The sequence below is a fragment of the Homalodisca vitripennis genome, chromosome 4 (assembly GCF_021130785.1).
Source record: "Homalodisca vitripennis isolate AUS2020 chromosome 4, UT_GWSS_2.1, whole genome shotgun sequence".
Classification (NCBI taxonomy): Eukaryota; Metazoa; Arthropoda; class Insecta; order Hemiptera; family Cicadellidae; genus Homalodisca; species Homalodisca vitripennis.
The window spans coordinates 45,998,919-46,015,231 of record NC_060210.1 but is presented as its reverse complement, the minus strand read 5'-3'; the positions used below and the strand labels follow the sequence as shown (position 1 = coordinate 46,015,231).

Sequence of the window (16,313 nt, the reverse complement as noted above, 5' to 3'; positions counted from 1 at the left end):
TTGATATTTGGCAGTATATTTTTTTCTAATTTAGTGTTACTTCTATAATAATTATAAAATAATAATTTGCGGCATAGCAGAAAAGGAGTTTTAATTTCTCGGAAAGATGACTGTAGTATTTCATGAGAATACGTGAAGTGTTTACGTACATAGAATGACAAACGGACATAGGAGGAGAGTAACATGAATCGATAATTTAGTTAGATGATATTGATCATTACACAGAGCATTGTTGACGTCACACATGTCGTTACAAGCTGCTCTGTATTACTTACAGTTTGGACACAATGTGTTACTACAAGAAGTGATTTAGGTGCACAAGATGACAAATGTACATATGAAGAGAGTAACAGGAATGGGTGTTAGTTAGATGATATTCATCACTACACAGAGCATTATTGACGTCACACATGTTCTGTTACAAGCTGCTATGTATTACTTAAAATTTGTACAATGTTACTGCAAGAGGTGATTTAGGTGCACAAGATGACAAATGTACATATGAGGAGAGTAACAGGAATGGATGTTAGTTAGATGATATTCATCATTACAGAGAGTATTGTTAACGTCACACATGTTGTTACAAGCTGCTATGTATTACTTACAATTTGTACAGTGTTACTACAAGAGGTGATTTAGGTGCACAAGATGACAAATGTACATATGAGGAGAGTAACAGGAATGGATGTTAGTTAGATGATATTCATCATTACAGAGAGTATTGTTAACGTCACACATGTTGTTACAAGCTGCTATGTATTACTTACAATTTGTACAGTGTTACTACGAGAGGTGATTTAGGTGCACAAGATGACAAATGTACATATGAGGAGAGTAACAGGAATGGATGTTAGTTAGATGATATTCATCATTACAGAGAGTATTGTTAACGTCACACATGTTGTTACAAGCTGCTATGTATTACTTACAATTTGTACAGTGTTACTACAAGAGGTGATTTAGGTGCACAAGATGACAAATGTACATATGAGGAGAGTAACAGCAATGGATGTTAGTTAGATGATATTCATCATTACAGAGAGTATTGTTAACGTCACACATGTTGTTACAAGCTGCTATGTATTACTTACAATTTGTACAGTGTTACTACGAGAGGTGATTTAGGTGCACAAGATGACAAATGTACATATGAGGAGAGTAACAGGAATGGATGTTAGTTAGATGATATTCATCATTACACAGTGTATTGTTAACGTCACACATGTTGTTACAAGCTGCTATGTATTACTTACAATTTGTACAATGTTACTACAAGAGGTGATTTAGGTGCACAAGATGACAAATGTACATATGAGGAGAGTAACAGGAATGGATGTTAGTTAGATGATATTCATCATTACAGAGAGTATTGTTAACGTCACACATGTTGTTACAAGCTGCTATGTATTACTTACAATTTGTACAGTGTTACTACGAGAGGTGATTTAGGTGCACAAGATGACAAATGTACATATGAGGAGAGTAACAGGAATGGATGTTAGTTAGATGATATTCATCATTACAGAGAGTATTGTTAACGTCACACATGTTGTTACAAGCTGCTATGTATTACTTACAATTTGTACAGTGTTACTACAAGAGGTGATTTAGGTGCACAAGATGACAAATGTACATATGAGGAGAGTAACAGGAATGGATGTTAGTTAGATGATATTCATCATTACACAGAGCATTGTTAACGTCACACATGTTGTTACAAGCTGCTATGTATTACTTACAATTTGTACAGTGTTACTACAAGAGGTGATTTAGGTGCACAAGATGACAAATGTACATATGAGGAGAGTAACAGGAATGGATGTTAGTTAGATGATATTCATCATTACAGAGAGTATTGTTAACGTCACACATGTTGTTACAAGCTGCTATGTATTACTTACAATTTGTACAGTGTTACTACAAGAGGTGATTTAGGTGCACAAGATGACAAATGTACATATGAGGAGAGTAACAGGAATGGATGTTAGTTAGATGATATTCATCATTACAGAGAGTATTGTTAACGTCACACATGTTGTTACAAGCTGCTATGTATTACTTACAATTTGTACAGTGTTACTACAAGAGGTGATTTAGGTGCACAAGATGACAAATGTACATATGAGGAGAGTAACAGGAATGGATGTTAGTTAGATGATATTCATCATTACAGAGAGTATTGTTAACGTCACACATGTTGTTACAAGCTGCTATGTATTACTTACAATTTGTACAGTGTTACTACGAGAGGTGATTTAGGTGCACAAGATGACAAATGTACATATGAGGAGAGTAACAGGAATGGATGTTAGTTAGATGATATTCATCATTACAGAGAGTATTGTTAACGTCACACATGTTGTTACAAGCTGCTATGTATTACTTACAATTTGTACAGTGTTACTACGAGAGGTGATTTAGGTGCACAAGATGACAAATGTACATATGAGGAGAGTAACAGGAATGGATGTTAGTTAGATGATATTCATCATTACACAGTGTATTGTTAACGTCACACATGTTGTTACAAGCTGCTATGTATTACTTACAATTTGTACAGTGTTACTACAAGAGGTGATTTAGGTGCACAAGATGACAAATGTACATATGAGGAGAGTAACAGGAATGGATGTTAGTTAGATGATATTCATCATTACACAGTGTATTGTTAACGTCACACATGTTGTTACAAGCTGCTATGTATTACTTACAATTTGTACAGTGTTACTACAAGAGGTGATTTAGGTGCACAAGATGACAAATGTACATATGAGGAGAGTAACAGGAATGGATGTTAGTTAGATGATATTCATCATTACACAGTGTATTGTTAACGTCACACATGTTGTTACAAGCTGATATGTATTACTTACAGCTTATACACAATGTGTTACTACAAGCAGTGTATTTTTTGCACAAAATGACAATTGTACGTAGGAGAAGAGTAAAGGGGTTGGATGAGTTAGTCCGGTGATATATCATCATCACACTGAGTATTGTTGACGTCAGACATTTCCTGTTACAAGCTGCTTTCCAGCCACTGCCATTACAATATTACGTACAGCTTGGAACTGAACTCATTTTTTGTCCTTACCTTTAAGTAATTCTGTATATATTTATAAAATATAGTTGTATCAATAAAAAACTGTAGTGAAAGAAATTTAATTTCTACATCGTCAAATATCCGCTTGTCTAGCTGTATTTCTCCAGGGTAATTCGTGTACACCATTCATCTGATGTTTTGATTAAAATTACATTTACCGTTTAGCTCTTTGAGTATGGCTATAGACGCTTTTCATTTCTCTGTAAAATAAAATTATTTTTCAGTATTTGTGTGTAATCTTTAGAAATAAATGTGTCCATTTTTTACGGTCCATTCGACTAAAATCGATAACAATATTACCTTTACAAATAGATGTACCTTAACTGAATTTTGTGCTGAGATGTCATTTATGAGTTCTAAGTAAATAACATGCTCTTTTAATATGATGTGTGTTAACTAAAAATTGTCTACTACCTTTAATATAGTCATACCTAATTTAATACCTTAATTTTACTATAATCCCTTCTTGGCTGAGCTTAAGCGAAACCTATCACTGCTGAGTCAGAAAAATTTAATTGTTATATGTCTATCCGTCTATTTTCCCGCTCGACATCTCGAAAAGGAACTGATGGATATGCTTGAAATTCTGCACGAAGCTTCATTTTTATACGAGGAACACTAAGTTCGACGATGATGTATGTCACTTCCTAGAATTTGGTTAAGCGTTATCAAATATTTTTACATTGATCGTATGGGTAACCCTGATGGCAGCGGGAATAAATAATTTTGTAAACAAGCTCAATGGACGAATACATGATTTTATAATGACTTCTTGTGTATACTTTTATTATGTAAACTCTGATATAAAACACAATTTAGAGAACAAACTGTAAATATACGTTGAGGAAGATGTCATACGTAGTTTGCTGCAAAAAGTTGCTGCATGAGTTCTATGGTGTGTAATTTTATATTTATGAAATGAGCTATAGATTAGAAATTTTGCAGTCACCCTCAGCGAACACGCCTCTTACAACACATGGTGTGACATACTTCTACTGTGCTTTTAAGAAAGGCTTTTTTTCCAAACCTCTGTATTACAATCTATTTGTAATTATTATTGTATTAAAACTGAGTGTCGTAGTTGTGAGGTGTTACTGAGAGTATCAACTTGACACTAGCATAATTACAAAACTCTGTGACAGAGACATTAATAACATTAATTGTCATGTCAGTTTCTATTAATTGATTCATTGAGGTCTACTAAGCGGTACCATTTGTGCGCCCTTCCAACACGATGACGATTAGCGATTAAAATTTACTAAAAACCTTATATGATGACAACGAAACTAGTTTCCACTCATAAGAAGATTGCTGCTTGTTTTCGTTTTAGTATCTTACCATTTACACTAAGGCTTTGTATTGATTTCCTCCAACGATAGCAATAATTTGTACACTTTCAGTGAATTAAAAATGTGTATTTAGTAAATAGGACGTCTTGGAATGTTTATACAGAGCCTATCCATTTAAAAAAAAACTGTATAGTATAAATAATTAAATTTCCTTTAGTAATTAAACTGATACGGTAGCGATAGAATTTTGAACATAGAGACTGCAACAAATACAATGATACGTATTACCAATGAATATTTCGCTCAGAAAAATTGATCATTTGTGAAAACTGAATGAACTCTCGTTGTTTGCTACAATCCTGCCCAAAAATGATATCTTTTAGAATTCATTGGAATTGTTCCGTTATGGATTCTTGGTATTACAATAAAAGCATTTAGTCCCGCAGTACACAAATACACAGCATAAAAGGTGCACCTGAAACGTTGCGGTAACGTAACAAAAGCACACAGGTCAAAGGTCGCCTAAATAATAGCTCTAAAGGGACCGTTAATGGCCAGGGAACACCGAGATGTTCGGTTCAGTCCAGGATATACTGTGCAGTGCAAGTGTAACACAGCGAGTATCAACCAGATCCCATGCTATTTGTTTTTACGATATACACATTTAAGTATATAATCGTTTATTTACTTATTCTTTCAGCGGTTTTCGGCAATTTACAATAGTGCATAAAAGTAAAATCAATAAAAATGGGAAAAAATTTGATGTAACAAAATTGTTAATATTACAACACAATTATATACATTAAAACTTGCAACAACAATTGTCAGTAAAGAAACAAAAATTATATAATGAACTGTGCTTATAGTACTTTTATTTAAATATTGATTTACTATAAATTTAAACTAATATTTAGATTATTAATAAAACTCCTCAAAAGGAAATTCAAATATTAATGCCATGTAAGGGTAACTTTAAAATCTATAAAAAAGTCACAATAATAGACTATACTAACAAGAAACAAACTGCAGTAAGCTACAGCAACTTTATGGCATAGTAAGAGAACAGTAATAAATATAAATACAAAAACTAAAAAATGATAAGAGAGAAAAGAAAACAAAATTTTTTATTTCATGTATCCTTCTATTAATTTTGTATTTCTATATATGTGTGTTTGTATATATATATATATATATATATATATATATATATATATGCACATACAGACATATACATATATTCTATATAACTATTAGAATCACAATACAAAGAAAAACAATATTAGAATAGCAAAACACGCTTTAAAATTCTGGCTAGTTTTGTTTAATATTTATTAACACTTAACATACTACAAAAGGAGACAACTTATTTTTTCGATTATTTTAACTTTTATTAAAAAGCTAAATAATTAGGACCAGTCAACCCTATTGCGCTAGTGCGCTGTGTTACACCAATAGTAAGAGCACCTAGGTCTAGCCGTGGGACCGCGCTGTAAAGTATATTTCCGAAAATGTACCGTTTTCTTTCTTTTTTCAGTTTGTAGATTTTCGTTCATGCTCAGAATAAGGTGTGGTATGTAAATTTGGATTTCTAAAAATTACGTAATGGATTTCAGAACATACTGGTGAGTATGAGTATCATTGTTGGGTCTCATTGTTGTCGATTAATAACTAGCTATTGAGTCCCATAATGCCTTCATATTTGTTTCAAATACGGTAAAAATATTAAATGTGCTTCGATACATTATTCAATTAAAGTAACTACTTATATTCGCAATGCATATTATTTCCTTCAGGGCCATTCTCTAATCAATTGAAAATTGCAATAAACTTTACGATGAACAAATTCATTATAGCGAAATGTCGTATACCGTATCATAACATTAATTGCTAAAATATACCCAAACTAACGTTTGTTTTGGTTTTAGGTGGCCTGAAAAACTTGGAGATCACTCACTGGTAAGTATAACAACCAACAAATTAACACAGTCCTTACTTACACTTTCTTATAACTATGCCAATACTTGGAGTTGTAATCATTATTGTTATTAAATCAAAGTCAATGATCTAAATCCATTTTACGAATTGCACAAAAATACATATACTGAAATAATAAATCTTGGAAATCAAAAGACATCGTAACAAAACGGTTTGTATGGCTGATTGACGGGTGTCTAGTGAATCCAAAATAAATCCTTACAATGATTTTTCAAAGCATGGAGTCCATAGAGTGTAGAGGCTATGGGAACTGATATTATAAAATTCTTCTAGCATCTATCGCAAATATATCTATCTATCTATATACATATATATGAATATATTAATAATATATTTATATAGAGGACCACTAGGGATGTAGAGGTGCAGGATGCCAGAAGAGGAATATTTAATAATTATTAAATGAGTCCAAATTAGAGGAATATTTACTTAACAATATTTGAGTCAGCACCCTTTTTAAATTCTTCTCCTATTAATATATGTTATGTTTATTAAGCTCATTGTACATTTTTCCAATGTACAAAAAATGTGTGCAGCAAGTAAATAAATTGAACGATGCCTTCCAACAAAATACAGCAGGAAATTTTGCAAACTACAAAGGCACAATACGACTTCCATAGTTTATCGATTTACTTTTAAATTAAAATTGTAATTATATCTTAATCAATACTAAGTATAAAAATTTAAATTATCTTGTTTGTTCATTACCTGTATCATGTTATCGATTCATTTTATTTTTCATGTCAATAATTCCAATTACATTTTTATAAAACTATCAAATAAACTCTCAAAATATCAAAGAAGACTAAATGCAATTAAATTTTGCAGACAAAAGCGAGTAAAGCCGAGTCATGTTATATATTAACCCAATACACCCTGCCCATTATTCAACAAGGGTATTGTGTGCAAGCGATCGCCTGCTAAGATAAACAGCCAGTGTACAAACTCGGTGTTCACGGACAACCACCTCTAACATCAGCGCTAATACAATGGACTCCTGCGCTACTTGCGTAATCGATTATATGTATATAATTAATTACGCTAATATATTACTGGAATCAATATTCATCAGGCTCTAAAAATTACTATTTTCAAAATGAGTAAGATTAGGTGTAAGCAAATATAATTCTAGAGAAACAAATTAACCCCTTTTTCGGCCACTTTCGAAAAGAATTATTTCGACTAAAGAATTAAAATATGTTTCGTGATTTTCTTTGCTATTATGACACAATAACATTTGGATGAGTCTAAATTGACAGATACAAAAAAGGACCTTTGTGATTTTCTTCTGATTGTGGTCAAATTAATTTTGGTTGGATTAAATTCTTTAGATGTTACAGTCGCAGCTCTAATATGCCATATCTTTATACAACAAAATACGAGTTTTTAGTTTTTAGCGTTGCAAGAGTAAATATGGATGTTTCTGGTGTTTTAAATATAAATTTGGAGAAATGTTTAAGCTGTATATACGAAATACAACTACAAGAAACGAGTATTTTTACAAGGCGTCTCATAACATTATATTACTGTCATATTTCTTTAATGAAATATCACTTTCCTTATATTTCATATAAAACAGAGCGATGTCCTCAATTAAAAGGAAACTAAACCGTTCATGGTATGAAACAAATATAGTTTTAAGAGATTTAAGACTTTCAAAGTCAAAATACAGACTAGTTAAATAAATAAAACGAAGCAAGAAACCCTCAGTGTGTAGGCTCGTGGGACCACCGAGGAATTATATAGCGAGGAATGTATAAAGAATACCACAGCGAAGAATCTCATACGTAGGAATTTACGCGAAAAAAGGTTCTCCCTCCGATCCCTTGCTGTGTGATTTTTTGTTATAATATTCCTCGCTATATGATTCCTTCTTAAGATATTCTTTCTTGTGGTACAATTCAATATTAGACGTTCTGAGACTATTCGATAATTTTACTACTCTTTGTAGCAGCAAGAAGAGGAATTTAACAGCAAACATTCCCACAAATTGGCGCTTTACTGTGGTATTCTCCCCTTTGAGAGGGGATTAAACGTATAATTCTAGATTAGAATAAGGTTGACTCTAACAATATTCAAATTCTTACTGTTTATTAAATCCTTATATTTATGATAAATATAGAAGAAATTATAAACCAACAGGTTATTCACAGGTTACACCACATTTTAAATTTATGTTTTATGACGCTTCTTAATTCGTTAAACATTACAGATAAGAAAATATTGGTCCATTAAACTGCTTACTCATGCTAATAATGTTTAATTGCGCGAATCTTTATCTCGTTTAATGTGTGGGAAATTACTGGAACTCAACTGAGTACTAAAATTCTAATTATTTGAAAATTATCTCATTTCAATGGTTTACAATGACATTTACGTCATCCATTTTAAGTTATTTGTTTTGTAGTTTTTTTTCCTACATGCATGTAAGTAAGAGTTTATTAAAATTCAATGTTTTCTACGTGGAATATTTATCCTATTTGAGTGCAAAGAATAATGCATGATTATAAAAATGTCTCCGCGAAATTATTTTACATCATAACTTTTCTAAATATGTCTGAACTTCGGACTTGACGAAGCAAAGTGTGTCTCGCGCAAGTGGGAAAGTTTTAATCCTATTTGTTTCTTCAATCTCAAGATGTTCATAAAATACCCGAGCAGGTATGTTGCAAAGTGAAATTTCACTCCTGAAAACGTAAGTTTACTCCTCATCCATTGAAATTGTGTGGGAAACTTTATTGTAAGATACTTAATTTAATTTGTTAATTCAACAGATAATCCTAGTTTTATTCCATAGAGCAAGTAATGAAGGAATTATAGGAACACCTTATAACCAAGTAACCAGGATATCAAACTTCATCAGGCTTCAAGCAAATGTTTGTTGTATAAAATCTATAGAAGACTATGGTAACCATTAAATAAATTGTTTTATCTATCACATGTTAAGCGAATTACTGGTGTTTATTCGGTCTCTCAAAACAAGGAGTAGATATAAATCATTTTTGCACTACCAAGGTAGGATTACACCTCGTGTCGCGTAACAACCTTCGCTTAGGTTGCATGCAGTTGTCTCGTTACCAGCATGGTTGCGCATAAGACCAATGTAAATATGTTAGCTAATCATCAGCCCAATATCATGAAGTGACATGCACTATCATCAATCTCGATGTTGCCTGTATATAAAAGAAACTTCATGCACAATTCGACTATCCGAAATCAGTGATTCGAAGGGCTCAGTTTATAATAACAACATTTTTGAACAATATAGGCTGTGGGTAGAAGGAAGTATTACTAAACATTATTAGAAATTATTATTATAGAAATAAGTATGTAATTTATACCAACTTAAAAAAAGAAAATTTTACTACGTATATGTAATTACATTAAACCTCCTCCCAGCTTACCGAGAATGTATGCTGTCTATTATACTTCGTGTGGTCCTCAAAACAACTTATATTAATTTCCTTTCTTGATACCTTCTTACATACGCAGTTTTAATTTTATTAATTGTAGTTTCGCTAAATATTAAGCTCCAGTTTGAATAAATGTGCTGTACCTCTTACAATTGCCTGATTATACACTCAATGGCTAATTTAAATTAAATATTTTATTTCATGCTAAAATACATTATAATACATGTATTTCCTACATAATTTAGTTACAATTTAATTATAACAATAAAATCATTCAATAAACTTTTATGACAACGTTATACTTTACTTTACCAACAAAGTTCTGCTTAGCAATTTAATTGCATAGCCATAGATGGATTAATCCTTTCTCACACACTTATAAACACAACTGTGTCACGATTTCCGACGTCAGATTAAAGGGGTTTTTTACTTATGCAAATAAATATTAGAGCAGCCCGCGCCAAAATAGGCTGATGAAATTCTACTACCGTGATGTTGAGTTACAGCAATTGTTCATGCACATAAAATTGGCAACAATGTTCATGTTGTTGTTCAGTTTTTAACGGCATGAATATTCATCTTATTATGATCAAACCTATTACCAAAAATATCAAAAAATATAATCTAGTTAGAGTATTTCGGCTGTTTTGGAATTTGTATGCCTAATTCAACGAAACCAATGCGCGAGCTAAAGCGTCAGTTAATATACAAAATACTCATAAAAAATACAATCTTAAATAAATATAGAAGACAAATTATATTATAATAATAAAGTATAGAATAAATCAAATACACAATAAAATAATTTTAAAATGTTAATTTTAAAAAAGATTTAAAGCTACGTAAATGGTTCTTCAAGAGGGAACCCTCCAACCTATCACAAGAAATGAGGCAATAGTAAAATATTTAAATTTTCTTTAAATTATATCAAATTTTAAATATAATGTATTTTTAATAATATACCAAAGTACAATAATATCAAAACGTTTTCAAATTTTTATTTTTTTAACAAAGAAGAGGCAAGTGGAAAGGATGCATTTGGTATAAGCACTTTTTCTCACTTTAATTCAAGAGCTTGAAATTTGTTATATATCTTGGAAACATGTGTATACATAATTAGTTATACAGTTATTTTATGCATACCCTTTGCTGTATTTTCAAAACTTTTAATTTGAAACCATTTTGAATATTATAACAAAATATTTATAAGGGTGAAACTTGTTTCTAAACGTATAAAATAATTTAAGTGATCACTCCATAAAAATGAACTAACTGATTTTACTCAAATTACAAAAAGTAGTATAAAACACCGAGATGTTTTATTGGACATAGATAGTAATTGACTTAGTAACAAATACAACTGTACCATACTTGGTTTCTATCAGTCAGAAAGTTCGGTTGTTATTTTGTTCACTTGTGTTGTTGGTATGTTATTATTATACTCTCATAACTTTGTACGATTAGAGGTTTAAACTGTATGAGATGTCATAAACTTACGATAAACTAAAGTTCTTCTAAATAATTCGATAAACCTGAAACTTCTAGTTTTGTTTTACAGCGATTAATCTATATATATAAAAATCTTGAGTCACGATGTATGTTGCCAATAAACTCCAAAACGACTGAACCAATTTCAATCAAATTTCACATGTATCCGTAATTTAGTCTAACTTAGAAGATAGGATAGTTATTATCTGAATTATTCGCTTATGTCGTGAATATAAACGAATAAAATGTATTAATTAAATGTTTAATAATTATAAATCGTTGTTGATGTTAGAGTGTTTTATATTGGATCCGACAGACTGCGCTACGACACATAATACAAAGCGAGCGGATACTTAACAGCTGTTAATACTTTCAGCTGAAGTTCATCAAAGAGGCAGAAACATTTGTTTACATTTAAAATTTAGAAAATTTTTATTGTAAAGTGCTTGATCAGTAGTGCAATGCAGGTTGCATAGAAGACGTCATTGCCTAATTTTAAATTCAGATTGCACCAATGATTAATAAACTATCTAATGCAATGAAAATACTATTAAACGCTATTATGAAAACAACCTCATTGTAAAAATCCGTGAATGTTTGCACATAAGGTAATCGAATTTGGTTACATGGAAGGTAAATAAATGAAGAGTCGAAAGAAGACACTTTATGATCGAAATTGGGTTTCTTTGATACATTTTCTCTTGAAGGCACACTCCTAAATAATACTGGAAATATCTTAGACAGAAAATTAATTTTAACAGACCGAATTTGATTCTTTATAACCTAATTAGTTTACCGAGATTCATCCATATACATTAATTGTTCTGAATAACTTATCAACACCTAGCAAAAACCACGAAAGATAGAGGCAGGAATATGGTACATATCTTCATAATGCGTCCAAGAGGCTCACGATGGAACGACTATCAATTATCTCATCAATGTTTAGAATGTGGTAGAAAAAGAATAAGTGAATATAGTGTACTGTTTTCAACGGGAAATTGCGTGCGAAGCCGCGGGCAACTGCTAGTAAATATATAAAATGTAACTATTTCTTTCAAACCCACACTATATTGAAAATACGTATTATGACATAATATGAGAAAAAATATGTTTAACATGCTTGTAATCGTACATCAAACATGGTCTGAAAGTTTATAAATATTGTTATAGGTACATGATGTACAAAATAAACATGTACATGTAATAAACTGATCTTTTATTGAAATGTTGAACATGTGTTGAAATGGGGTGTAGAAGGATTATTAAGTTAGTAAAAATAAGATTTTAGTATTTTGAACTGTTAATTGTACTTGTTATTGTTAATTGCGTTGTTTTTTTTAAATTGATTCGCATGTAGATATCTCAAATGGATTGAGATCTCAATGTACAACCTTCACCTTACTTAATTAAAATACTTGTGGATTTTTTGGAGGATAAAATATTTTCCTCCCTTCTTTTCAAAGTGGGTTGGAAGGGGGTAGCTTTAAATTTGCAAATTGCAACCCCTATCTTGTGACATGTTATTTTAAAGGTCTATTCAATAGAAATACGATGACGCAAAGGCAACTTCTCTAAGACGATTCTAAAATAATTTATTGGAAAATAACCCCTTACATTGAAATACGAGTACTACCTAGAAAAAAGGCACCTCTTATCAAAACTATGCACACCACAAAAATTAGATGCTACGTAAAGGAATAAGATGGGCACCTGAATGTCTTACTGAAAGATACCACGCATGCATTGTGTTGATATGCGCAAGACATAGGCATTGGTCCTACAGATTATTTTTTGCGTTATATATATTAAATATAAAATGGTATATATAATTACTTTCAAAGATATCGAGTTTTAGGATTTGAATGCATACGCTCTACATGCAGGCCTACATTACACTTGGTGTTGATAAAAAAATCTAGTTTACAAACTAACTTAAAATGTTGGTTTTATGACATAGCATTATCATGTGTTTAGTAACATCTTATTCAAATGAGTACATTCCAAAGGTGAAGTAACTTAGATTAGATACGATAATATGTTTGTTTACAATAATAACCTAGGTTTTAAGCAGTTTACAACATTTATTATACGTGTTGTAGGGCACGTATATATTTGCTGATACGAGCTCAATAGAAGATATGAACGTACGAGTAAATATATTCCGAATAACTAGCACACAGAGTTGGAACAGTACAACACTGAATTACTGCAGGATATAAAAGAAATATATCTGCTATGTCGCCCATTGCTCTCGATGTCTAGAAATAGTAAGTAACCTTATAATGAAACTCGTCCATACCCGTCTTGTTATTAAATTTACATATCGTGTGCTTATTTCAAATGTAAACCATTATAAAAAAATTCTATAAAACATTCATTTTTGTTTGCTTATGCATTATGAAGAGAAGTATTTGGCAAATGTTCCCCGTCCAATATCCAGTATATTGGGTTTACGACGGAGATCTGTAAAATTCAGGTCCATCTCTTGCCAATGCATGAAGATTGCCTTCTTACAGTATTACATTTACATATGTATTAGTTTATATCGTAAAATATTTTAATATTCAACGGTAAATAACAACACACAAAAATGTATGTTCATAAAGTTAATTGCATATTACTTTTTTTATAAATTCACATATTTATTCGCTTGCAATACAGTAAAACCCATTTATTTTATATTTGATGAAATATATAGATCGACTCTAATATATGTATATATAAAGAATCGCCCAAAGAATATTGGGCATTACGAACTCTCGACGATTCATGTATTAACTTTTAGAAATTAACCGTTATAAAAATTTTAATACTTAGTGACTTTCATTTTAGGTATTAAGGTAATGATATTAAAAAAATAGAAGTTTTGATACAATTTCATCACAAATACGTGGTGATGAAATGATCTTAATACGTGTGTCAATAACGTGGTATATTTCAATCATCTTGTAATCAGGTGTACGGAAAAGCTGCTAATTTATAAGAATATCAATTAATAAGAAATTTTACACTTTTATATGATAAAAGTGAATGGAATAACATGTTTTATGTTACAACATGACTATAAAAATATAAAATTAACATGTTTTTATGTTTTGAGCGTGTGTAGGCGATTCAACATAGTTTTTAAAGTTTTCTATATAAAACTGTGTTGTTTCCAAAGTAGTTTTAACTGTTCGACAGTGATTCTTGTCTGCTTGAGCGCTTTGGAAGGCTCTCCTTGACTTTTCTTCAATTGTTACAGATTGTACATTATAGGATGGGAAATTAAAACTACGTCCTACCGAGTACGCCCTGAACGTACAGTATTGCCCCAAAGGAATCAGTATCCAGTGCTGAAAAGACAGGATCGGTTCCGATAAATAACGCAGATGCTTATTGGTTATAAGTACTGGTAGTTTATAGCCATCTGTACTAATTTATTTTCATTTGGGATTGGTGTGTATTTAGTGCCAGCTTCCCTGATGATAGACTACATTCTATCAGATCCATTATCTTTGATAAATTATCTGATTTTGTCAAACGCGTTTTAAGAGTCAGCTTTACTGGCTACTATATTGTTTTAGCCTTATAATAAAAGTAATAAACTTCAAACAGTTTTACTATCTTACTTTTTTTAGAATAAGGAAGGAAAGATGTTTTATTGTAACAGTGTATGACCACTGTCTAACCCGCATTACACTATTGGTACATACACAGGTCACACCGCTATCGTGTATTATCGTGTATTTTGAATGACAAAACTACAAAGGCAGACATAATAGATACGATTAACACGCATTTAAACGCCTTTTAGGTTTTTAACGTTTATCCAGAAATAATCTTAAAATATTCATTGGTTGCTCAAAATATAAATACTCAAAAAAATCTCAAAACTTTAGATTGTGTATCAATTCTATCTTTAAAATGAAACATCTTCCGTAGTTATATTTGTGATCACAAATAAGCGCTTAAAGTGTTTCAAACTCAACATTGTTTTTAGGGGGTAAAAACCAGAGATTTTTTCAATACAGCTAACTCTGAACTGAAAAATATTAATATTGTACTATACAAGAATTTTGTTTTTATTTTGTTGATATTTAAGATAAATAAATTCAAACATAACAAACCTATTTATCTTCGAAGGGAAAAAGAAACCCTTTTGATCTCAAGAAACAAACTTAATAAATATTCACAGTGTTGTGGCATATCTAAGGTTTGTGACACCGGTCCATTGTTTGAATGGAAGAAACTGTGTTGCAAAGACAACCTACACTCCTTATGATCTCAAAAATAAAAAGAGGGGCTACAAAATAATCATAGTGTTGTGATGCCTCTCAATTCGTGACACCGGTACATTGTTCTACGAAGGTATGGAAGAAACTGTGTTACAAGGACAATTAACCCTTCTTATGACCTCAAGAGAGAGGCTCGATAAAATATTGTAGTGTTGTGATGCCTCTCAATTCGTGACACCGGTACATTGTTCTACGAAGGTATGGAAGAAACTGTGTTACAAGGACAACCAACCCTTCTTATGATCTCAAGAGAGAGGCTCGATAAAATATTATAGTGTTGTAATGCCTCTCAATTCGTGACACAATGGTTCGATCGAAGGTATGGAAGAAACTGTGTTACAAGGACAACCAACCCTTCTTATGATCTCAAGAGAGAGGCTCGATAAAATATTATAGTGTTGTAATGCCTCTCAATTCGTGACACAATTGTTCGATCGAAGGTATGGAAGAAACTGTGTTACAAGGACAACCAACCCTTCTTATGATCTCAAGAGAGAGGCTCGATAAAATATTATAGTGTTGTAATGCCTCTCAATTCGTGACACCGGTACATTGTTCGATCGAAGGTATGGAAGAAACTGTGTTACAAGGACAACCAACTCTTCTTATGATCTCAAGAGAGAGGCTCGATAAAATATTATAGTGTTGTAATGCCTCTCAATTCGTGACACAATGGTTCGATCGAAGGTATGGAAGAAACTGTGTTACAAGGACAGCCAACCCTTCTTATGATCTCAAGAGAGAG

General features: G+C 31.6%; 1 protein-coding gene across 2 annotated transcripts in view; it reads left to right on the top strand.

Moving 5' to 3' along the window:
• Window positions 1–16,313, top strand: part of LOC124359273 — a 297,085-nt gene that overhangs the window by 223,346 nt on the left and 57,426 nt on the right. For both annotated transcript variants that reach the window (XM_046811889.1, XM_046811888.1), the window contains one exon: window positions 6,318–6,348. The gene's annotated coding sequence lies outside the window, so the exon portion shown is untranslated. The remainder of the gene's footprint in view (window positions 1–6,317; window positions 6,349–16,313) is intronic.